Source organism: Bos taurus, unplaced genomic scaffold (genome assembly GCF_002263795.3).
Source record: "Bos taurus isolate L1 Dominette 01449 registration number 42190680 breed Hereford unplaced genomic scaffold, ARS-UCD2.0 ScbfJmS_848_142, whole genome shotgun sequence".
NCBI lineage: Eukaryota > Metazoa > Chordata > Mammalia > Artiodactyla > Bovidae > Bos > Bos taurus.
The window spans coordinates 395,417-422,070 of record NW_020192290.1 but is presented as its reverse complement, the minus strand read 5'-3'; the positions used below and the strand labels follow the sequence as shown (position 1 = coordinate 422,070).

The 26,654-nt window shown below is 44.7% G+C and overlaps 1 pseudogene; it reads left to right on the top strand.

Annotated features, from left to right (window-relative positions):
* The first annotated feature begins 15,751 nt into the window (after positions 1–15,751).
* On the top strand, positions 15,752–17,211 carry LOC112445799 (transcriptional adapter 2-beta-like; annotated as a pseudogene).
* The last annotated feature ends 9,443 nt before the right edge of the window (positions 17,212–26,654 follow it).

Here is a 26,654-nt window from a genome sequence, read left to right as displayed (position 1 = left end):
GGTTTACAGGGAGATTGGCCATTTTTCTCAGGTAGTTCTACTGGTGGGAAACTGTCCTTTTCCCAAGGCCCAGCTCAAGTAATGGAATCTCTATGCCTTTCCATATCTGTCTCCATCCCTCAATGCCCACCTCTTCAACTTAGGTCTTTGCACAGATCTTTTCCTTTGTTTCTTGTCATCTTAGATTTTGGAAAGCATGAATATTCAGTTTACCCAGGCCTAGGTCAATTACATCCCTCTCCAGGAAGCCATCCAAGCTGAACTTCTTCCAGGCACAATATGAGTGCTTCATATTAGATATGGACATGGAGATATATCAGAGCAGAGTTGCAGAAGAACTGTTTATGAGCTCTGGGATCAGACAATACTGTGCTGGGCACTGTGTGCAGGAGCCAAGGTTTGCACTTGGAAATTTGGCAAGTCAGTTCAGGTTGCAGACATTTGGGAAGACCAGGGAACACTGACAACAAGCTAACTCATAGAAGCCTCCTTTGATTGGTACCACCCTTCTCAAGATTTTCATATCCTTTCCTGCTTTTCTATCTGTGAAAATATTGTCTTCCCTACAAGGCCCAGTCATAAATCTCTTCCTACATCTCTTCCTGTATTCATGTTCCCACCCCAACCACAAGAAGCCTTATTTCTCCTGTTGCTATAGGAAGAAACATATGAGGACTTCATATCTCTGCTGTAAATGTCACTAAACTTCATGGTTATTTAGAGTGAGACTGGAAGCCCACTTCTTTCCCTGGAGGCCTCCTGCTGAGAAATCTCTACACCTGCTCTCAATTTGTGAGTTCTACAAACAGGAAGGTGCAGCTCCCCTAGGCTTGACTACCTTGAGTGTTTAACTCATCTATGCTCTACAGGGTGTTTGGACCCCATAGCCCCTGGTTCTCTTAGCTGGACTACATGGTCACAAGTTGCACAGTGCTTCTAAGAAAGATGACCGAGTGTTAGCACTGTCCTTCACATGGGTTAGATCATTTAGGAGGGTGTTTGAGGCTTCATGGTGTGAACAGTGTTATGCTGTCCATGATGTTGCCCTATGCACTGTGATGGCCAATTTTATGTGCCAACTTGCTGGTCATGGAACATCCAAATAAATCATTATTTCTGGTTGTAACTGTGAGGGTATTTCTGGATGAGATGAGCATTTGAATTGGTGACTTAGTAGAATAGAAGGCCTTCCCCAATGTGGGTGGGCATCCTCCAATCTGTTGAAGGCCCAAATGGAACAGAAGGCAGAAAAGGAAAAATCCTCCCCTTTTTCCTATCTCATTGTTTCAGATAGAAACATTTCTCCTCATTTTCTACTTCTCCTCACTAGGATTCACACCATCAGAACCCCTGATTCACAGGCCTACAGACGGACAGACTTCAATCACTGGCTTTCCTAGCTTTACACATGTTAGACAGGAGATTGTGGAATTTCTCAGCCTCCATAAATAGGGAACTACATTCCTCAAGATAAACTTCTTCATATATATATATATATATATATAATATATATATATATAAACATATATAAAATATATACATTATATATATATACACACACAGAGAGATATAATGTACATATAAAATATCTCTTAATTGGGCTCTGTTTCTTTGAATAACTCTGACTGATAAAGCTGGATAATTGCAGACAGTTTCTTTTATTATATTTGGCTTCATAGTCCTCAAATAGAACTTAGAAGAACAGCAAAATCAAATACATGAAAATTAGTTCCAAACTACTGGTGAGGAAACTAAGAACACCAGAAACAGACAGCCAGATATTGGCCCAGAGGGGTTCCTTTTCCACCAGGATTAGCTGTTCTTGGCAAGTCCAGGGAAAGCTTACAGGTGAGCTCTTCCAAACCTGGGATTGTTGGGTGAGCCTTTGACAACTATCCTGAGGGCAGGAGAAGTTGTTGCAGGATGTGTCTAGTAATCCATAAATAATGATTAATCCACATGGGGAGGCACAACAAGGAAAATTGCAGCCATTTGATGTGAATCCTGTCTCGTGATATGTCAATGTCTTTCCCATGTGTGTACTAGGCCATCTCCTCTAGAGGGGCATCAGCAGCTTGTATATATATGTGACTGGGACCTCTCAAGACCTGGCATATGCTGATAGCGCAACTTACCCACACAGATCCTATCTTTCACGTACATCAGTATCTCTCCATCTGTGGCTCACTGTTCGTTTCATTTTTTTTTTTTTTGCATGTGTCCATCTGTGACAGCCTTTGTGGGCGCTGCTTTAGTTCTGCACCGAGGGGATCAACCCTGGGCCCAGCAGAGTCAAAAAGCACTGAGAATTTTAGCCACGTGGAGACCACCAGGAAAGTGCTGCACATTCAATTCTGTGTCTTATTTATACTTCATTCCTACCATTATGGCCCTGTCTGTAGACAATAATGACTTCTATTTACTGTGTACAGTACATGGGCTTGAGGTATGCTGTTTGGATTCATACCATAATTTACCATAATCCTACCAGGTGAATATCCTTCATTGGTTTTTTGTGCCTCAGTTTCCTCATCAGTTAGAGTGAGGAATATAATAAGAACTTATGTCATCAGGCTGCCATGGACCTTATCGAGTGCTCATGCAAAGCATTTAGAAGTACCTTACAGTCCTAAATGTTCATTGAAGGACTGATGCTGAAGCTGAAAACTCCAATACTTTAGCCCACCCTGATGCGACGTAATTACACACTAGAAAAGACCCTGATGCTGGGAAAGATTGAAAGTGGGAAGAGAAGGGGCCGACAGAGGAGATGGCTTTGGCATGGCATCAGTGACGTCATGGACATGAGTTTGGGTAAGCTTCAGGAGTTGGTGATGGACAGGGAAGCCTGGCTTGGCTGCAATCCCTGGGGTCGCAAAGAGTCAGACACAACTGAACGAGTGAAGTGAACTGAACTAACATACACTAAGCTTTCATGTAAAGTTAACTAGGACTGTGACTTTATCACCATGCATGTTTCTGGTCAAATACACTCTCCCTTTTGGAGACTTTATCATGCTAGCTTCACCAACAAGGGTCTAATTTCTCTAAGTAATTTTCTACTTACCATTCATGTAACATAATCCACATCTTAGTAACATGTAGGCCAGTTTGCCAGCTGTTTTGTTCCATAATTATTACTTTCATCTATGTTAATGTCTCTGTTGACTTATTAACTCTTGCACATGTCTTCACGTATATGTCTTGTTCTTATAAGTTTTACCACGAGTTCCCAATTCATCAGCTTAGTAGATAATTTTTCTCCTGATATAATATAGCTATATACAGCACAATACATATGAGGATTCAATAGTACATAAGAAGACAGTGAAATCTTACCTTTCATTAAGAGATCCCCAGTGATATTCCCCACTGAGAATGTCATAAACCCCATTGTCTCCTCATTGCTTTGGCAGAAGTCACAATGTGGGTGGTATCTGATACAGGAATTGGCAAAAAATGTACTGAAGATTTGGTTGACCATATCAGGGCCTGTCTGTCAAGAAAGATGCACAGCTGAAACGTGTGTTGCATGAGAGTTGCATGAGAGAAGACGTTTAAAGGATTAAGGAAGAGCAAGTGCACAGGAGCAGGACTGTGAAAGAACATGGTTTTCCTCAGTAAAGAACACATATTATGTCCTTGAGGGAAAAGACAGTTAACAATATAATCATGCAAACATGAAGGGAAATAGATAAGTGGTCCAAGGTGAAGAACCATGTATTGGATGTGGTAAACCCACTGAGATCCAATTCACTTTTCAATATACCATTTGGGTGTCAGTGCACAGAACAGATCAAAACAGAGGGTCAGCAGAAAAGGGAGACTGAGTACCCATGGGCCACTTCACTCCAATATCATGTCAGACTTGCGCATGGACGAGCACAGCATGTCTGCTGCCATGTGAAAACAGGGCCTGGCTATGGATGTGAGAGTGGAAGGCAAAGGAACCACAGTATCACCCGAGAAGCAGTATAAGCAACCATTCAAGCTCAAGTTAAAACAGGTCAAGCCTGTCAAGGACCATCTTGAGGAGAGGAATGACCCCCTCCTTGGCTGCCTGCAGTAGTGCTTGAATCCAAGTGTCAGATGCATTTTGAGTTCCAGCAGCTGCACACGGAGGCCGCAAGTGATTGCAGTCCCTACGTGGAGCCCCTCCAAGGACACCCCAGCCAAGCCTCTAACCTGCCTCCCTGAAACATGCTCTAGCTAAGCCCTCACCACCTGGCTGAGGGCTGGCCTCAGATGCCCTAGGGGGGTCTGTCTGCCTAGGCCATGCTTCTTTACTTCCGTTGGGGGCCTGGGATTAACCACCTCCTGGCATCCCTTCCTTGGGGTCAGGTGTGGGCCTGTTACTAATACTAACGTTGCAATGTGTGTCCAAATATTTAATGTTCCTTCTTCTGCCAAAGTGATGAATGTCCACACTGAAGCAGTCTGCATCGGGGCTTCCACACGTGCAGGCACCCACCCACACACACACACTGACAAAAGGTCATTCATATTCTCAACTTTATATAATATGTACAAACTTCCTACAAAGATGTCTCCCAAACTCGATCCACTCATGAATGGAATGAAAGTACCTGTTTCCCTGCATTCTGAATGTTAGATTTTCCAACCATCATTGTACATCTTATAGGGAAAAGGCGTGTCTCAAATTCTCTGGTTTGAATGTGTTTGAAAAATATTTGGGAACAGACTGAAAAACATTTGAATGAAAATTACACCAGATAGTCACTGCAGAGGGCAAACACATTGAAACCATACTCACAGAAAACTAGTCAATCTAATCACACTAGGACCACAGCCTTGTCTAACTCAATGAAACTAAGCCATGTCTGTGGGCAACCAAGATGGGGAGGTCATGGTGGAGAAATTCTGACAGAATTGGTCCACTGGAGAAGGGAATGGTAAACCACTTCAGTAGTTTTGCCCTTGAGAACCCCATGAACAGTATGAAAAGGCCAAAACGATAGGATAACTGGAGAGAAACTCCCCCAGGTCAGTAGATGCCCAATATGCTACTGGAGATCAGTGGAGAAACTACAGAAAGAATGAAGGGATGGAGCCAAAGCAAAAAAGAATACCCAGCTGTGGATGTGACTGGTGATAGAAGTAAGATCCGATGCTGTAAGAGCAATATTGCAATAGGAACCTGGAATGTCAGGTCCATGAATCAAGGCAAATTGGAAGTGGTCAAACAAGAGATGGCAAGAGTGAATAGTCGACATTCTAGGAATCAGCGGAACTGAAATGGACTGGAATGGGTGAATTTAACTCAGATGACCATATATCTACTACTGAGGGCAGGAATCCCTCAGAAGAAATGGAGTGGCCATCATGGTCAACAAAAGAGGCCGAAATGCAGTACTTGGATGCAATCTCCAAACGACAGAATGATCTCTCTGTTTCATTTCGCCGAGGGCAAACCATTCATATCACAGTAAGTCCAAGTTCTATGCCCCAACCAGTATGCCTGAAGAAGCTGAAGTTGAACGGGTTCTATGAAAGCCTACAAAGACCTTCTTAGAACTAACACCCCAAAAAGATGTCCTTGTTCATTTATAGGGGACCTGGGAATGGCAAAAGTAGTGAAGTCAATGAAACTACCTGGAGTAACACAGGCAAGGTTTGGCCTTGGAATATGGAATGAAGCAGGGCAAAGACTAATAGAGTTTGGCCAAGAAATGCACTGGTCATGAACAAACACCTCTTCCAACAAACACAAGAGAAGACTCTACACATGGACATCACCAGATGGTCAACATTGAAATCAGATTGATTATATTCTTGCAGCCAAAAGATGGAGAAGCTCTATACAGTCAGCAAAACAAGACCAGGAGCTGACTGTGGCTCAGACATGAACTCCTATTGCCAAATTCAGACTTAAATTGAAGAAAGTAGGGAAAACACTAGACCATTCAGGTTATGACCTAAATCAAATCCCTTATGATTATAACAGTGGAAGTGAGAAATAGATTTAAGGGCCTAGATCTGATAGATAGAGTGCCTGATGAACTATGGAATGAGGTTCGTGACATTGTACTAGGAGACGGGGATCAAGATACCATTCCCCACGGAAAAGAAATGCAGAAAAGCAAATGGCTGTCTGGGGAGGCCTTACAAATAGCTGTGAAAAGAAGAGAAGCAAAAAGCAAAGGAAGAAAAGGTAAGAATATAAACATCTGAATGCAGAGTTCCAAAGAATAGCAAGAAGAGATAAGAAAGCCTTCTTCAGCGATCAATGCAAAGAAAATAGAGGAAAACAACAGAATGGGAAAGACTAGGGATCTCCTCAAGAAAATCAGAGATACCAAAGGAACATTTCATGCAAAGATGAGCTCGATAAAGGACAGAAATGGTATGGACCTAACAGAAGCAGAAGATATTAAGAAGAGATGGCAAGAATACACAGAAGAACTGTACAAAAAAGATCTTCACGACCAAGATAATCACGATGGTGTGATCACTGACCTAGACCCAGACATCCTGGAATGTGAAGTCAAGTGGGCCTTAGAAAGCATCACTATGAACAAAGCTAGTGGAGGTGATGGAATTCCAGTTGAGGCTACTTCCAAATCCTGAAAGATGATGCTGTGAAAGTGCTGCATTCAATTATGCCAGCCAATTTGGAAAACTCAGCAGTGGCCACAGGACTGGAAAAGATCAGTTCTCATTCCAATCCCAAAGAAAGGCAATGCCAAAGAATGCTCAAACTACCACACAATTGCAACTCATCTCACAACGCTAGTAAAGTAAATGCTCAAAATTCCCCAAGCCAGGCTTCAGCAGTATGTGAACCGTGAACTTCCTGATGTTCAGCTGGTTTTAGAAAAGGCAGAGGAACCAGAGATCCAATTGCCAACATCCGCTGGATGCCATGGAAAAGCAAGAGAGTTCCAGCAAAACAATCTATTTCTGCTTTATTGACTATGCCAAAGCCTTTGACTGTGTGTATCACAAATCAACTGTGGAAAATTCTGAAAGATGATGGGAAATACCAGACCACCTGAATCTGCCTATTGAGAAATTTGTATGCAGGTCAGGAAGCAACAGTTAGAACTGGACATGGAACAACAGACTGGTTCCAAATAGGAAAAGGAGTCGTCAAGGCTGTATATTGTCACCCTGTTTATTTAACTTCTGTGCAGAGTACATCATGAGAAACGCTGGACTGGAAGAAACAGAAGCTGGAATCAAGATTGCCGGGAGAAATATCAATAACCTCAGATATGCAGATGACACCACCCTTATGGCAGAAAGTGAAGAGGAAGCTCAAAGCTTCTTGATGAAAGTAAAGTGGAGAGTGAAAAAGTTGGCTTAAAGCTCAACATTCAGAAAACGAAGATCATGACATCCGGTCCCATCACTTCATGGGAAATAGATGGGGAAACAGTGGAAACAGTGTCAGACTTTATTTTTGGTGGGCTCCAAAAATCACTGCAGATGGTTGACTGCAGCCATGAAATTAAACGATGCTTACCTCTTGGAAGAAAAAGTTATGACCAGCCTAGATAGCATATTCAAAAGCAGAGACATTACTTTGCAACAAAGTTCGTCTAGTCAAGGCTATGGTTTTTTCCTGTGGTCATGTATGGATATGAGAGTTGTACTGTGAAGAAGGCTGAGTGCCAAAGAATTGATGCTTTTGAACTGTGGTGTTGGAGAAGACTCTTGAGAGTCCCTTGGACTGCAAGGAGATCCAACCAGTCCATTCTGAAGGAGATCAGCCCTGGGATTTCTTTGGAGGAATGATGCTAAAGCTGAACTCCAGTACTTTGGCACCTCATGTAAGAGTTGGATCATTGGAAAAGCTCTGATGCTGGGAGGAACTGAGGGCAAGAGGAGAAGGGGATGACAGAGGATGAGATGGCTGGATGGCATCACTGACTCGATGGACGTGAGTCTGGGTGAACTCCGGGAGTTTGGTGATGGACAGGGAGGCCTGGCGTGCTGCGATTCATGGGGTCGCAAAGATTCGGACACCACTGAGCTACTGATCTGATCTGATCTGATTCATTACACTTCTGTAACTATCCTCTGTGGACTGCCTGATCAAGAACGTGGCCCATCTATCCGTTGGTCAGTGTGAAGGTGTCCCTGTAAACCCAGACTTGTGTCTGGTTTCTGTAGTGATGGCATTCCGGCTTAGGACTATGACCTTAACCTGTGAAGTTCAGTGTAAATGTGGATCGTTAGTGTCAGTGTTGCCCCTCCTCCTTCCCCTCAGGAGATGGGCTCCATGCTGCCACAACATAGGGCTGGACCAGGGTGTGCAACTTGTTGTGAATCTTCTGGGATTGGTTCAGTCACCCAGAGTAGATCTACATCTGAAAGAGTAATGACTGCCCCAAGTTGACCCACATCACTTGTCCAAATCAGCAGAGAAACTCAGACCACACATAGCAGGAAACAGACCTTCATATCTGTGCCACTGTGGCTGGAGACCAGGAAGAAATTGTAGTGTGTGTCCCTAGCCTGTGTGTCTGGGATATAGAGAGATAGAAAAATTAGATCGCTGGAGGGATAAAGAGACAGAAAGAAGAATAGGGAGGTGGAGGAAGGCTGAAGGACACCAGCGTTGGAAGTAAGGCACAGGACTAGGCCTGCATTTGCCTGTGTTTGGAGGAGACTTGTACCATAGGGGCTTTCCAAGATACTCACAGGCCTTTCCAGTCTGAGTCCATGCTTCATCCAAGCTTCACCAGAATCCCTCCTCCTGGAGATCCATCCGGAATGTCATGAGATGACCACCAGTCAGTCCCAAAGTCTTGGCAGAAAGGTGCACCGAGCCTTTCAAGTCCTGGCATCCCTGGGGCGGGGAAATGAATCGGAACAAAAAGCAGAAAAGGAACCCTAGAATGGGCAAGTCCCTACTCATCCTTTTTTCCTATAAGCTTCCTGTCACCCACTCATTTATCTCCAAGTTGAGACCAACATTCAAGTAAAAGGAGAGTAGAAGGATGCAGGGCGCCCTGCTCTCTGAATGTGTGTGTGTGTGTGTGTGGAAGGGGCAGGTGAGCCCTAGAAATTTACAAGATCCTTGACCTCCACCAGAATAACAGAGTTCTAAAGGTGCACACCAGGTCCAGGAGGTACGTGTCCTGCTACAAGAGTGTGACTGTGCAGCTGAGACGCCTACTTCTGAGTGCCAGGATATCCAGTGTTTCACATAGCTGCCCTGCATGATCAGGTTTATCCCACAGCAATAGTTATGAGGGAGACACATATAGCCTGGCCATAAAAAGCCCTCAATAAATGGAAAAAATTATGCACCTTCCTCTCAGGTCATCCCCAGGTTCAAAACTTCTTGGTCTCGTATAAAACAGAAAACATGGTCCATTGATTCATTATGTAATTAATACACACGGATCCATATTCAGAAGTATGGGTGAGAAGTAGACCACCACCCTCCAACATCCAAATCTCAGCAAGTTTCTCTCCTGCCTGATGAACTTGGACTTGCATAGCTAAGTCTGGTAGCTCACATCTTAATGGGTAAGTCATTCTTTAACACAAGTAGGTGATAATATTGAAACAAAGAAAGAAATGTATAGAAGACCTTTTTCAACCTCCACATACTGAGGAACCCCTCAGGCAGGAGATGACAAGTTGCAGCTTTGGGGATCCTTAGACCGTGATGGCAAGATGTGAGTTGCTGACACCTGCATTCTTGAACATCTTTATGAATAAATCAGGGAGAGACCTGAGCCCACCACCCAGCAGGCACATCTTCAATCAAGACAGACTGTGACAGTCTCGGCTTCTTTTCCCAGGAGAGCGGATTTCAATGAGCACAAGGTTTAATGAACCTCCCTAGCCCTCCCCTGATTCAGATCCTCTGTGCACCAAAGTTGTGTTGTCTCACTCCAAGCCACATGAGCCTTGCCCGTGCACAAGCCTGCCATGTGTGGTGGCCATGTGAAACAGGGCATGCCTGTGGATGTGCGCACGGAAAGGCAAGGATGATGGCTTCACCCGAGGAGCAGTATGGGCAGCCATCTACCCCATGTTGGACAAAGTCAACACCTGTCTGGACCACCTGGAGGACAGAAATAAGCACCTTCCTGGCTGCCTCCCAGAGTGCTTGAATCTTAACTGGTAGACACATCCTTGAGTTCCAGGAGCTGGTCAAGGAGGCCTAAAGCAATTGGCAGTCCCTAGTGGAGTCCTACAAGGGCCTGGAGCCTGGCCTCAATCCTGCCTCCCTGAGCCCAGGCTCTAGGCTGAGCCTTTCATGACCTGACTTGGGACTGGTACTGCAGATGTCCTGGGGGATTCTGCCTGCATAGGCCCTCTTTCTGGTACTTCCCTTCACCTGCCTGGCATACACCCCTCCCCCACCTGGCAATTCCCACCTGGGGCCAGGAATGCGCCTGTGACCCACCCAACTTGCCTGCCTGCGCAACTCCTGGATGTCCCCGCTCTGCTATGTTCATTAGCAGATTAAACAGTTAGCTTAAAATCCTCTGGAATCAACTATTCCTGAATCATGTTGGCCACTTGAACGAATATTTCACAAAATGTTGTCAGCATTCTCAGCTCTACAAAGGGTTTATAAATTTACTATTAGAAATTTTATGCAATGTGTGTAGAGTTTTGATTTTTTTTAAGCACTAGTCGAAGGCAATTGCTTCAGCCACTCAGTTACCTTTTCGATTCTTTTCATTTATACTCTGGTAATGATTGATATGTAGTGAATAATTCCTAATACTCAAAGGACTGGATTCTAATACAAATTGGAAAGGAGCTTTTTGTGTGCTTCCAGGTTTTTGTTTCCATGACTTCTGATGGTCTCCAGAACCATGCTGGGCCACTCCTTGTATTCTCACCCAAAGCAGGAATAGGAGATACACCCCCATGCACACACGATATCCAGGTATTCATCTGTCATCCTCATGAATAAGTGAAAAGGATCACTTCTCCTAGGAAGAATGTCAGATTATCTACCATCATTCTTACCTTAACAAGGGCAGAACTTCAGTTCTGGCCTCGAGACCCTTCCCCCTGCCACCCACCACCTGTATCAATGCCAAGATTACTGAGCCCAGAGTCCCACTCGGTACCTGGTGTGATTGCACGTGGGAGCCAACATCTTCACTGATGCTGCCTGGAGTCATCACAAAGAATGACATCTACAATGGGAGTTTTTCCAACATACATATTTTATTGAAAAAACAACATTTTAACAAATTGAAAATAGTTTAGACAGTCACCTGCTCCTCTTTGACATGAGTGGTATGGTATATCTTCCATTTGCCAAGACTGGTGAGATCAGCATAGCAACTGAAACCGTCTGTAAACAAGGCCTCTGGTTATATTTCCTACTGCAAAGGACCACAGAGAATTCACCTCAAGGACACAGATTTTGGTAAAAGATAAGCAAACTGAATGGTGAACAGTGGCTTCTACTTATTCCTCTTGCATGAGGTGCCATTGGCACAAGTTCCACTGAAGGAAATTCCCTGTGGCCTGAGTTTGGCCCAGGGTATGGCAATCACAATTTGTGGGAGGCAGACACCTCCGGGGACCTGGTATCTTATGTTAGGGTACTGCAGGGAAAATATAAAGTTACATAAGACACAAAGTTTTAATTTTCCCCATTGAAAACTGACAGCAGGCCTTCACCCCTCCCTTTGCTTTAGAGGGTTAACTTTGCAAAACGTGTCAGTTCTTTCTCTGCCTCTTTATATGAGTGGAAATCATTAAAAAAGCTCAATAAGCCTCTTGCCAATTTGAATGCTCCTTTAAGGACCTGGCAGGAAAATCCTTGCAAAAGGGGAGAGCTAGGTAAGGAAAGAAAAACGTAAGCAGTTGAAACCAAAAACTGCTAGACCTTCTGGACACTCAGAGAAAGAAATGACCATCAAAGCAGTGCACAAGAATCAATAAAAGTGCAGGAGAAGATCATAAAAAGGTTTGGCAAGGCAGCATCTTAAGAGGATTACAGCATCCACAGAAGCAGGAGATGTTCCTTCTCAGAACTTCCTCAGGTTATGTTATTATGCAACAGTATAAAACATTATAAAGAACATTAAACATTGCACAGAACGAGCAGTGGTAGCAAAATCATCTCCTGGCAGAGAGGCCTACAGTTCACTAGGAAAATGAAATGTGAAGACCTGATCCCAGTATTAATGCCTGAATGTCAGTACAGGTCCACATTCACTCACTTCACAGCTATCCATTTGCTTTACCATTGTCTATATCACAGTTATGGCCACCCAATGGTAGTGAGAGGGAAAAGGGCTACTAGACAGGAGACAGAGCCCTGAACCCATAATGTCTGCCACATGTTTCACGCCAAAGATCCTTGTCATCTCCACTGTCAGTCTTTACTTATACTCTCAGAAGCTCCTCCTCATACCCCTGCTGGGCTCAAATTTAGCTATCAAGAGGAAGCCTTAAATGGGGGAACCACTGGACCCTTTCCCTCCCCAAACTGATCTCCCCTTTCCTCTCATCCTTCCTGTAGTGCAACATCACAAAAAAATGCAAAGCTGCCACTCCACTGTTGTACTAAAAAAACTTCTTCCTAGAGAGTGCAGTGGGTTCCCCTGAGGCAATGTCACCCTCACCAACAAGAAGACCCAAATGGAAGAGAAGCCACCACCAAGCAGAAAGGCTTTCTAGCAGATAAACAGATGGAGAGACAGCTACAGCCTGGGGGTGTAGCCCTCTCCAGCAAGAGGAAAACAAGGTCTTCATCCTCCAGTCCTCACAAATGACTCAGTCATTTCCTGGTCACCCAGACTCATCAGCACATACTGCCAAGGAAACAATGGCCAGAATAAAGGACGGCTCCTTGACAAGACCGACCTGACCTCATTTCTCCAACCAGTGTGCATAGTGTGCTCAGCGGAAAAGTGCCAAAAGAGATCACAGAAAGTTCAAACCACATACCCCCACATAGAGCTGAGACACTTCATGATTCACAGTATGGCCTTGCTCTGCACAATGGCACAGACTTTTGACAACAGACGACTCTCTTCTGCTCCAGAGCCTACATTACCCATGGCATTTGTGGCACAGAAGTCTGATTCAGACCAGAGGTACCTTACCATCCAAACACAACATTTTCCATAACCCTTGCTTTAGAGAAGTCTGACTCAAGCCAGGGCCAGCTCACACCAAGAACCCCTCGTTTCGAATGCCCTTTGTGGCATTGAAGTCTGGCTCAGAAGAACTAACTTACCATCGGGATCCAACATTTCCCATGACTCTTGGTGTTAAAGAAGTCTGACTCAGGCCAGAATCAATTTATGCTCTGAACCCCACATTTCCTATGCCATTTGAGACACAAAGTATGACTCAGGCCAGAGCTAATTTACCACCCAGACCCAACATTTTCCATGTCCCTTGTGGCACAGAAGTTTGACTCAGGCCGGAAGTAACTTACGCCCCTGACCCAACATTTCTCATGTTCCTTGAAGCAGAGAAGTCTGACTAGGGCAAGAGCCTATTTGCCACCTAGACCCAACATTTCCCATGACCCCTCACTTTAGTGAAGTCTGACTCAGGCCAGAGTTGACTTACTACCCTGACCAAACATTTCTAATGCCCTTTGTGGCACAGAAGTTTGACTTAGGCCAGAGCACACTTACCACCTGGATCCAACATTTCTATAACTCTTGCTTTAGAGAAGTCTGACTCAGGACAGAGCCATTTGATGCTCAGGACCAAACATTTTCCATGCCCCTTGGTGACACAAAGGTATGCCTCAAGCTAGAGCCAACTTTCTTCCCAGACCCAATATTTCCCATGACCCTCTGTGACAGAATAGTCTGATCCATGGCTAGTGCCAACTTACCACCCAGACCCAAATTTCCCCAAGCCCCATGGGACACAGAATTCTGACAACAGGCCTCAGCCAATTTTTGCCCTGGAGCCAACATTCACCATGCCTACATGCTACCATTGCCACTCTGGGCCTTCTTTAGGATTTTGCAAGCCACCTGTGATGTGTGAGCTTTGAAGGAAGTAGTGTCTGGCTGGTATATCAGTAGAACATACCAAGAATAGCCCGTGAATTTCAGCTGTCTCTTTACAGCACACAGGGACATCTCAACAGGAAAGCTGAGCTGAACCAAGTACAGTCAAGATCAGTGGGCACCTCCCAGGAGACTCCTCAGATTACTCTTCTAGGCCACAGTATAGGAGGGGCAATGGCCACCTTCCCTGAGCTGCTTTTCAGAGCCTAAGGCAGTGCACACACTGAAGCAGGAACACAAGAACTTCTCTAACAGTGGCATATAGAAGTCTGAGGAATGCTGTAAAGTAGGGTAAAACACCCATTATAAAAGTCACCTGTGCCAGAAGGCAATCTATTCTCATATCTCACTCAAGGATGTGCATCAGTATTGTTGGTCCCCATGCTCTGCTTATCCTAGGCAGTGACATGGATGTTGAAGGGGAAGAAAACAATTCTTTGAATACAAGAAGCTTCTCGTATCTTTCACACCACAGTTCCTTGTCCTTAATCATTATGAGCAGCTGCATCCAGTGCTGCTCTTCCCCACCTTTGCCCATCTGCAACCATCAGGCCTCAGAAGGAAGGACCATGGTCTATATGCCATTCCATCTTTTCTGATCAGAAAGGCTCCAGCCCTGGTATGACTCTGTAACATCTATAAGCCTCTCTGTAAAAGAAGAGACAATCAAACTGGCTGGCCAATCAGCCATGAAATCCATTTAGTTCAACATGTATTCTCCCCAATTTGAGGAGCATTTTACTTCCAGTTATTTCTACCACTGTGAAAACACACTGTGTCACCCCCAGATAGCCATACTGACTGGAAATGAAGAGGAGATGCGGGTGTTGGTAACCCCCAACTTTTCAAGCAAGAAAATGTTAGTTAAGAAAGCTTCTCGAAGCTTAGTAATTAACATCACAAGATATGGGGCCCACTAAACCCAACACTAACACCCTTCTACACCATTTGTTGAGAGTGAAGGGCTCTGTCACCATGGCAATGTAAGAATCCATTCTATACTACAAATGTCCCTTGCAAAAGAGAGCATTTTCTATTTCTTACAAGTAGTACACAAATCAGAGGAATTGAGAAGATTATTAAATAACCAGTGAAAAGAACTGAGGATAGTTCTTGCTTCTGTTAATCTTCATATAATTGGTGGTTGTGGTGGTTTTCTTATTAGCATAATCACCACGAAAACCACTATCATGGCCACCACCATCATCATCACTTCCAGTAGGCTAACATGCCTCTCAAAATGACTGCTGCTATCCTGATGAACCTAGAGTCTGTATATTACAGGAAAGCAGGATTAAAAGAAAGATACCTCATTTCAAAGGCCATGCCTTCAAATGCCCAATATTACCCATTTCTCTGCAACCACATAAGTCAGGGGAAAGCGTGAGCTTCATACAGATAACATATTTGGAAGACCTTGTAGTACATTACCATTTCCACCCGAGAGAAAGCATTCATCCATTGAGCTTGACAGAGATAACTTGGTACATTCCTTCAGCTTGATGCATATAATGATGCATTCATCGATTGAGCTTGATACAGATAACTTAGATTGAAGACATTACCATTGCCACCGGAGAGAAAACAATCATCGAATACATGCCTCAGAAGGCTAAGTGACAAGGCAGGCCTAGGGATCAACGCCTGGAATAGCACAGAGGAGCCAGGTCACATCTGACCTGTATTGAGTAGTGTCCCTTTCTCTTGCTCAAGAGTGCGAGTTCTTGGAGGCCGGGCCGGCCCGAGGGCGCCTGCGCGCTGAGGCGGGGTGAGCTTCCCAGCAGGCCGGCTGCAGAGGGCGCTAGGGGCAGACGCGGCGGTTTAGCTGGAGCGCAGGACGCCGGGCCCCAGCAGCAGAATATGGCGGCGCTCAGCAAGAAGTGCTGTGTGTACTGCCTAGCCGAGGTAAGCCCGCTGTGCTTTCGCTGCACCGAGTGCCAGGACATCGAGCTGTGCCCCGAGTGCTTCTCCGCCGGCGCCGAGATCGGCCACCACCGCCGCTACCATGGCTACCAGCTGGTGGACGACGGGCACTTCACGCTCTGGGGGCCCGAGGTCGAGGGCGGCTGGACCTGCCGCGAGGAGCAGCTGCTGCTGGATGCCATCGAGCAGTTCGGCTTCGGGAACTGGGAGGACATGGCAGCTCACGTCGGCACTTCCAGGACCCCCCAGGAAGTGATGGAGCATTACATAATCATGTACATCCACGGAAACCTGGGGAAGGCCTGCATCCCCGACTCCATCCCCAACCGGGTGACTGACCACACCTGCCCCAGTGGGGGGCCCCCTCTCTCCCAGCCTCACCACCCCCTTGCCTCCCCTAGACATCTCGGTGGCCGAGCAGCCGCAGCTGGGCTACATGCTGCTGCGGGACGAGTATGACATTGAGTATGACCAGGACGCCGAGACGCTCATCACTGGGCTCTCGGTCAACTATGACGAGGAGGACGTGGAGATTGAGCTGAAGCGTGCGCACGTGGACATGTACGTGCGCAAGCTCCGCGAGCGGCAGCGGCGCAAGAACATCGCACAGGACTACAACCTGGCACCCGCCTTTCTGGCAAGGACAAGAAGGAGGAGGAGTGGGCGGCGCAGCGCAAGGTCACCAAGGAGGAGAAGGAGCTGCGGCTGAAGCTGCGGCCGCTCTACCAGCTCATGTCGTGCAAGGAGTTCGACGACCTGTTCGACACAATGTACAAGGAGAAGATGCTGCGCGCCAAGATCCGCGAGCTGCAGCGCTACCGGCACAATGGCATCACGAAGATGCAGGAGTCGGTGGAGTATGAGGTGGCCCGGCACAAGCGCGAAAAGTGCAAGGAGAACAAGGCTGTGGCGGCAGCGGCGGCGGGGGGCGGCAAGGAGGACGGCCGGGATGGTGAGTTTGCGGCCATCGAGCACCTGCCGGGCTTCGAGCTCCTGTCGCACCGCGAGAAGGTGCTGTGCAGCTCGCTGAACCTGAGCCCCGTGCGCTACGTGACCTTGAAGACCATCTTCATCAAGGACCACCTGAAGAAGCGCCAGGGCATCCCCTCCAAGAGCCGCCTGCCCAGCTACCTGGACAAAGTCCTCATGAAGAGGATCCTGAACTTCCTCACCGAGAGCGGATGGATATCCAGGGACGCCTCCTGAAGCCCGCCGCCCGGAGCGCCTGGGACTGACGGACGGACGGATGGCTTGATGGTCGCCGCGAGAGCCGCACAGACAGCGAAAGGGGCGGGGGAAGCTTTGTGAGCCAAAACCAAATGGGTTGGGCGGGAGGGGGAGAGGAAACGCTTTTCCGCCCCCGCCCTCCCACCCACCCATTGTTGCTCTTTAAAAAAAATAATAAAAGGAGTTCTTTTTTTAGGGTATCAATTCTTTTTACGATCCTCTGAAGAAACAATAGCAACAGTCTGATCAAGGGGAAGACAAAACCTGTGTATATTTTAACTGAATCCCTAAACGTAGTACTTTAAGATGACGATTTGCCTTTAAGTGTTCAGTGTGGAGCCTCTGATGATGAGATCGGGAAATTGCCTTTTTTTGTTGATGCTTCCCAGTGGTACAGGACTGTGAGATGGGCAGAGAGGAGCCCTTCCCTGCTGGCCACCAGCGCACCCCCGTGACCTGAGCTCTGCTGCGGCCACCCTCGGTGTTGGGCAGGTGGCACTTTAGGCAGAGGGCGCCAGGCCTGGCAGGAGAAGATGCCAGGGACTCGCCAGGAGGAATCTGGTGTTGAATGGTTTGGTCAAACTGAGCTTCCCTGCAACGGCTGGAGGGGACACGGTCTACGTCGAGGAGAGGCGGAGACGGTGCTACGTCCTCCCAGGGGTTCTTAGCCAGGGTTCCTGGAGCAGCAGCACAGCGTCCCCAGGGGAACCTGCTGGCCCTTAAGGGACTTGGGCCTGCCCAGGCCTCGGATGCATGGGGCAGGACTTCGCAGGTCACTGGGACCCGTGCTGAAGTCTAAGAACTGTGGGCTTTAGCTGCTCCAGTGTCACTGATTTTCTACATCAGCTTCCTAGTTTGGTGAGGTTTTAAATTTAAGTCTTATTTTATATACATGATTGCCAGACTTTCACTAAGCTTGAGAAACAAAAGCTCCCTGTAAAATGTGTGTGGCCCTGGCCAAGAGCTGTCAAATGAGTTCTGTGCTTAAGTAAGTTGTAAGTGTGTGTGTCTCTTCTCGATGGTATGACGAATTTATTTAGGCTTGACTGTTTTTAAACACCATAATAAATGTATAATTTATGTTAAAAGTGTGAACCCTTTGTTACAAGGGAAAAATAATTTTATGATTGATTGACTCTTGCCCCATCAACTCCAGCTATTACTGTCGCATTAGTCCCGCCCCTGCTATTTGCTCGGAGTCTTTAAATTTCTATATTTAATTCTTAATAATAAATGAGTCACCATAATCCCATGGAATTAGATATTTTCAAAACTGAAACTCGAGTCACAGAAGATAATCAGCTGTTCAGAATGATGCTCTGGAAGGCCAGCATCCTGAGAATGTATTCAGACTGAAACTCTGCCTACCACCTCTTTTTTCCCCTTTTACACATTAAACAGGTTGAGAACCAAAAAAAAAAAAGAGTGCAAGTTCTTGAGACTGCTGCCAATTGGAAAAACACCCTTTTCGAATGCTCTGCCTTGTGACTGCTTCCTAAGATGCTAATAGTCAGCAGAAGAACCCATGAAACAATTCACTGAGGCCTTCCCCACAGCCCCTCCAACAAAGAGAATCAGGAAGACTGTGATGTGATGGGCAGCCAGCACAAGCCTGTGTGGAAAGGAGAGAATGGGCCACAGTTATGGTTAAGTTTCACAACTCTTTTCACTAGCAAATGAGCCAGTCTTGGACACAATCATGTCTCGGTGAAGGAACACTACTTAGGAGAAAGCTTTCTCTTAGTATTATATGTTTCAGTTTGTCACCACATGAGGAATCCACAATGACACCCATCATCCAAGGATTTAATGTAATTTAACTTACTACAGGCGTAAACCAAAAGACGATGAATGTCAATGTGCTGGAAAAGGCCACACACTCTAGTTTCCCATCAAAAGGAATGTGCAATTTGAATGTGGGTAGGTGAAATTCAGGTTCTGTGATGCCAGCTTCTGACTGAATCTTGTATCACTAATAAAGCAGAGGAACCATAGTTATCTACTGAGACTGAAGGTTAAAAGGCTCTCTGAGAGTGTGTGTGCTCAGTCATGTTTGAGTCTTAACAACCCCATGGATTATAGCCTGCCAGGCTTCTCTGTCCATGGGGTTTCCCAGGCAAGAATATTGGAGTCAGTTGCCAATTCCTCCAAGGAGTCTTCCAAACCAAGGATTGAACCCCGGTCTCCTGAATCCCCTGCATTGACAGGCAGATTCTTTATCATTCAGTTCAGTTCAGTTCAGTTCAGTCACTCAGTCGTGTCCGACTCTTTGCGACCTCATGAATTGCAGCACGCCAGGCCTCCCTGTCCATCACCAACTCCCGGAGTTCACACAATCTCATGTCCATCCAGTCGGTGATGCCATCCAGCCATCTCATTTTCTGTGTCCCATTATCCTCCTGCCCCCAATCTTTCCCCAGCATCAGGGTCTTTTCCAATGAGTCAACTCTTCGCATGAGATGGCCAAAGTATTGGAGTTTCAGCTTTAGCATCAGTCCTTCCAATGAACACTCAGGACTGATCTCCTTTAGAATGGACTGGTTGGATCTCCTTGTGTCCAAGGGACTCTCAAGAGTCTTCTCCCACACCACAGTTCAAAAGCATCAATTCTTGGGTGCTCAGCTTTCTTCACAGTCCAACTCTCACATCCATACATGACCACTGGAAAAATCATAGCCTTGACTAGACGGACCTTTTTTGGCAAAGTAATGTCTCTGTTTTTGAATGTGCTATCTAGGTTGGCCACATTTCCAAGCAGTGAAAGTGAAAAAAAGTGAAGTCACTCAGTTGTGTCCGACTCTTTGTGACCCCATGGACTGTAGCCCACCAGGCTCCTCTGTCTGTGGGATTCTCCAGGCAAGAATACTGGAGTGGGTTGCCATTTCCTTCTCCATTCCAAGGAGTAAGCGTCTTTTAATTTCATGGCTGCAATCACCATCTGCAGTGATTCTGGAGCCCAGAAAAATAAAGTCTGACACTGTTTCCACTGTTTCCCCATCTACTTCCCATGAAGTGATGGGACCAGATGCCATGATCTTAGTTTTCTGAATGTTGAGCTTTAAGCCAACTTTTTTCACTCTCCACTTTCACTTTCATCAAGAGGCTTTGTAGTTCCTCTTCACTTTCTGCCATAAGGGTGGTGTCATCTGCATATCTGAGGTTATTGATATTTCTCCCGGCAATCTTGATTCCAGCTTGTGCTTCTTCCAGCCCAGCGTTTCTCATGATGTACTCTGCATAGAAGTTAAATTAGCAGGGTGACAAGATACAGCCTTGACGTACTCCTTTTCCTATTTGGAACCAGTCTGTTGTTCCATGTCCAGTTCTAACTGTTGCTTCCTGACCTGCATATAGGTTTCTCAAGAGGCAGGTCAGGTGGTCTGGTATTCCCATCTCTTGCAGAATTTCCCACAGTTTATTGTGATCCACACAGTCAAAGGCTTTGGCATAGTCAGTAAAGCAGAAATAGATGTTTTGCTGGAACTCTCTTGCTTTTTCCATGATCCATTGGATGTTGGCGATTTGATCTCTGGTTCCTCTGCCTTTTCTAAAACCAGCTTGAACATCAGGAAGTTCACGGTTCACGTATTGCTGAAGCCTGGCTTGGAGAATTTTGAGCATTACTTTACTAGCGTGTGAGATGAGTGCAATTGTGTGGTAGTTTGAACATTCTTTGGCATTGCCTTTTTTGGGATTGGAATGAGAACTGATCTTTTCCAGTCCTGTGGCCACTGCTGAGTTTTCCAAATTTGCTGGCATATTGAGTGCAGCACATTCACAGCATCATCTTTCAGGATTTGAAATAGCTCAACTGGAATTCCATCACCTCCACTAGCTTTGTTCGTAGTGATGCTTTCTAAGGCCCACTTGACTTCACATTCCAGGATGTCTGGCTCTAGGTGAGTGATCACACCATCGTGATTATCTTGGTCGTGAAGATCTTTTTTGTACAGTTCTTCTGTGTATTCTTGCCACCTCTTCTTAATATCTTCTGCTTCTGTTAGGTCCATACCATTTCTGTCCTTTATCGAGCCCATCTTTGCATGAAATGTTCCCTTGGCATCTCTAATTTTCTTGGAGAGATCTCTAGTCTTTCCCATTCTGTTGTTTTTCTCTATTTCTTTGCATTGATCACTGAGGAAGGCTTTCTTATTTCTCCTTGCTATTCTTTGGAACTCTGTATTCAGATGCCTATATCTTTCCTTTTCTCCTTTGCTTTTTGCTTCTCTTCTTTTCACAGCTATTTGTAAGGCCTCCCCAGACAGCCATTTTGCTTTTTTGCATTTCTTTACCATTGCACCACCTTAAAAGCACCTTGTTAATGATGTTATGAGCTAAATCAAGGGAAATTGAGTAATGGTCTAAAAAGTTAAAGTTAGATCAGTTTGCTTTTTTAAATCTCTTGCAATTTTAAAGTACTTGGCCTACACTTAATTTTTTTTCTAAAATAGAGCATATTTTAAAGAAAATATTTTTATATGAATTTGTAATTCAGTATAAATAGTATTTGTCAAAGAGTGGTTTTCCTACGTATGGCCCATTGAAAAGGTATCAGAATGGTTTGTGTGTTGTAACTTTCTCTACAGAGAAGTAAATTGGTTTGATTTTTTTTAATGACTGATTTTTTTCTTAGATTATTTAAAGTGTGTAGTATGTGTAAATATAAATATATTACATCTGGATTTATATACCAAATATGTAAAACCAAAATATACCAAATTTTGGAATGCAGCCTATACATTTTGAAAATATGTTTCATGACATTGAAGAAGGAATTCATAGGACCTGGACTCCATCTTAGGCCTGTTCATGCTGATCATGCTCGGCCACCTTTCCAATGGACTCTGAACTCTGTGTTTAGTGCCTATAAAAACAACAAGAGAAGGATAAGACCCCCTCCAGACAGGGGAACCTGGAAGATCGTATCTAGGTTACTCATCGCCTAAGAGAAAACATACACTAATCACCCCTTCCTCCAGACAGGCCATAAATTTTTCTGTATCTATCAGAGTGTAACCTCGGGTTTATTGATTATTGGCTAACTGTTTGACTGTTTGAGCACATGAGCACATAGCACGTGAATGATGGGGTTACTGGGATTGTATTTTCCTTGGTTTATGTAAGTCTCAAGGAATTTGGAGTGGTGGGTTCAGACACGTACACATGGGGTATAAAAGATTTTCACAAATGCTGGTTGGGGTCCTTGGCTAAGAGGAGACTCTGCCTTGGGCCCGCTGGTGTAATAAACTGCACTCCACTGTCTGCACTGTCCTTCTGAGTGAGTTTGTTTCCTGGAACTCATGGCTACAACAACATCAGTTAAATACTTGGAATTTGGTACTTGAGAAACTGTGTGTAGATTTTTTGTAGGTAGTTATTTTATTCAAACAGAGGAACAAATGTATGTTAGTTTGTTGTATTTCTTAATTTAAATAAAATATTTAATATGCTATTAAAAATAAAGGCTCTCTGAGAATATTTTAAATAGTGGAGGGTGTCAAGCTCAAAGATGATAGTAAGAGAGAGCCAAGAGACTTTCAGACTCAGACACTGGAGGCAGTTTGTGGATGAAACACGAGGTATGGTCTCAGTAATGTCTGCAAGCAAACATATAGCCACGAATTACTGGAAGCGTGAAAATTTCAAGGAGCACTCCTGACTTGACAATTACTTCCACTATATTCCCAGGATCCTTATCACGTGTGGAACTGATCTGGGATACCACCATTGACCACAACCCACTTGGTCCACAAGTCCCATTTTACCCTTTTTAATAGACAGAAATGTTTTCAATTAACTTCAGATCCATATTATCATACTAGGAAAAAAGGCACCCAAGCAGCACACATTCCAAATTCATGAGGTTTATTTTCAACAGGCCAATCCAGTTCATCTCACTGCTGCCAGCTACTGCAAGAGTTTCCAACGAGAATAAAAAGAGAGATCAACCCTTTGATGGTAAACTGTCAAAATCAGGTGATTTTGAAAACAGACATCCTAAAAGTCAATGTGTCTGCAACAGAGGCACCCACAAGGAACAGAGGAACATGGTTAAGGACTGGAAAAAGATACCACTGTCTTGTTTAATGAACTGATTCCATTAACAGTTTCTACCACAGAATTAGAAAGCCCTGTCCAGGGAGAGACCTTGACATTGTTCTTTTAGAGACCCAGGAAAGGCATTTTGATGCCATCTTCAATTATGGTTCACGTGACAGGGAAAAAGTCCTACCTTCTGCCCAGCACATTTGGCCCCACATAACATAAGCTTGCTCTTACTTTTCTAGTCAGTCAGGTCAGTTGGTTCCAGATCCACTCTTCACTTGACAGTCCCCTAAGCTGACCAGCACTGGACTTTTCCATCATAGGTCCTAAAGGAGATCTGCAACAAGATTGCCTGTTGGTAGACAGACTAGCACAACTGCAGGAAAATTATGTAACTTGGAACTGTATAAACTTGGGGGCCTGTGACCAAAACCCTGTTTCCCTTATGTAGTGAAGCTCCTCAAAACACTGAGCCCAGGAAACCCATGATACTGCTTATGCCCATTAGACTAGGCCAAATGTTATGAAAGGTAACATAAGACAGATACTGATCTTCAGAGGTATGGCCGCCCTTCAAAATGAACCAATGGTTCGTCCTGCTTTAAACAAACATCACACAGTAATTATGTAACATTACAGTGAAAGGCTATGACATTTATTTATTAGAGCCATCTCAGGGAACACCTTTTTCTCTTTCTTTTTTCAGAGCTTTGGCCAGTAGACAGGTTAACGCCAGTCACTGTTGGTAAAAAAGGGTTAAAAAGCCAATGGGAGCAATTTTTTCCTTATTTCTGCAAAGGAGATAAAGAAAAACCTTTACAGAAATCTTATGAAACAGCCCAAGACCCATATTCAACTGGGCTAAATGATATCCAGTGTGTAATTTTTCAGCAAAACAAAATCCTAAATTTTGTACCTGGAGGACATAGTCAGATGAAATGCATTCTGTGTCATAACACATCAAAGCAAAATCACATGACTACGTCCTGCATTTAAAAATCAAGACTATTCCCCAATATTTATTCTTAAGGAGGTTTATGAAGAGGGAACAATACCAGAATATAAACAAAGTAACTCTATCAAAAAAGAAATTATAATGCAAAATAAAGCAAAATCAGAGGTGAAGTTCATTTCCTATAAATTGAAATTTGCACAAAACCATTTTTAAAAAAATTCTGGGGAGCCTCAGGTACAAACTTAATTGAATAAAGCGGGATGAACATGTAAAATTAAAATGTTAAGAGTGTCCAGTTTTGGCCGACAAGAAGGGCTCAAGCATATTCACCAAGACTGTGCAAACTCAAGCACCCAGCCAGTCCATTCAATTCAGAATATGCCCATTGAAAATACGTCTATTCGAAGAGTAGTTGTGAAACATGACCAAGATCACAATTAAGCAAAGTAAAATGATTGCAATGCCCTGAAAAGGCACACACCATTATAATGTACAATAAAAGGAAGAGGAAAAAGAACACTGGGTGCTTGATTGCCTTCTGGGTTTGAAAGAAAGCAACAGCCCAAGAGACGGCTGTTTTCTAATTTGTAACCTGCAAACATCACCAAATCTTTTAAGGGACATTTGTGCTTGAATATAACAATCTTAAACATACACAAAATGCAAAACAGTCTTCCAAGGTGACTGAAGACCATGTCCAGGGTCTGTGAATGAGCCACGAGCCAATCAAGCCATCTGTTTACTCAATTTTCACATTAAAATTCTCAGGATTTGTGTTCTAAGGCAACACGTGAAGAACAGCATTCCAAAAGTTAACCAACAAATGATATTAAACTTAAAGCCATGTTGTTAAATAAAACACAAAACACCAAGGCAGCGAAGGGCTGTCAGCTAACATAACACTGCACACGCTCACTCAGAGACTTACTTTCTCGTTTCACGTGGAAAATAACAAAAACACCCTCAATAGTTAAGAAAGGTCGCAAAAATGGAGATCAACATTTGAACCAACCCAGCAATGATATATCCACCCCAAACATGCAAGGCAAAATACAAGGCAGAATCAGCTCCATGGCGACCAAAGGTCACCCAACTGTGTGGCACCCCCACACCACCCAGCCACCTACACCTGCCCTTTCCTCACAGTAATCCACAAACACTACAAAACATTAAGACCATTAATGGGAAGGGGGTATCCAAGACCCACAATTAAACAAAGAAAATCTTCTCCAAGTTCCATCAGGCTGTTACAATAACGCTAAATACCAAACCCGGAAGTGACTGAGAGACCTTCTCTGCCATCCATCCAGAAGCCAACCGAAACGTCTGTCAAGATGTCCATTAAGACACATCATCTACCGGACTCTCCAAATCACACCGCAGACAGCCAAATATGAATAAAGTAAATAAAACGTACACTTTTGAGATCTCGGGAAAGGAAGCCGCCATGTCAAATCCTAACTGAGGAGAACGGTGGATAGAAACCCCACAGGACAATTCAGAAAGTCAGGAGGTCAGTCTGGCGCTTATTCACACACTAAGGCTTCTTCTGAAACTTTTCCACGGCCCCGCCTCCCAACATCCTCATTGGTAGGCCTCCGATAATTGATGGGGGTTGGCCACTCCTCTCACTTAGGTCTTCTGGTGGGAAATTGTCCGTTTCTCAAGGCCCAGCTGAAGTAATGAAATCTCTGCTCCTAGTCCTCTTTCTATATGTGTGTCCATCCCTCAGTGCCTAGCTCTACTTCTTGGCTCTTTATCCAGATCTTTTTCTTTGTTTCTTGTCACCTTAGACTTTGGTAAGCGTGTGCTTTCAGTTTACAAAGAAAATTGTAAACAGGCCTAGGACAATTAACTCCCCTTCCAGGAAGCCATCCAAGCTTTACTCCTTCCAGGCATACTGTGAGATCTTCATATTACTGATGGACATGGAGATATACCAGAGCAGAGTTCCAGGGCAATTGTTTATGAACTCTGGGATCAGATAGTAGTGGGCTGGGCACAGTATGAAGGAACCAAAGTTTGCACTTGGAAATTTGGCAAGTCAGTTCAAGTTGCAGACATTTTGGGAAGACCATGGAACACTGACAACAAGCTGACACACAGAAGCCTCCTAGGATTAGTACCACCCGTCTCAAGATTTTCATATCGTTTCCTGCTTTTCTGTCTGTGAAAATGTTGTCCTCCCTACAATGCCCAGGCAAAAATCACTTCCCTACCCCTTTTCCTGAATTCATGTTCCCAGCCCAACCACAAGAAGCGTTATTTATCCTGTTGTTATAGGAAGAAATATATGAGGAATTCATATCTCTGCTACAAAGGTTGCTAAATTTCACAGATATTCAGAGTGGGACTGGAAGCCCACTGCTTCCCCTGGAGGCCTCCTGAGAGATTTAGGAACCTGCCCTCCATTTGTGGGTCATACAAACAAGAAGGTGCGGCTCCACTAGGCTTGACTACCTTGAGTGTTTAACTCATCTACCCTCTACAGGGTGTGTGGGCCACATAAC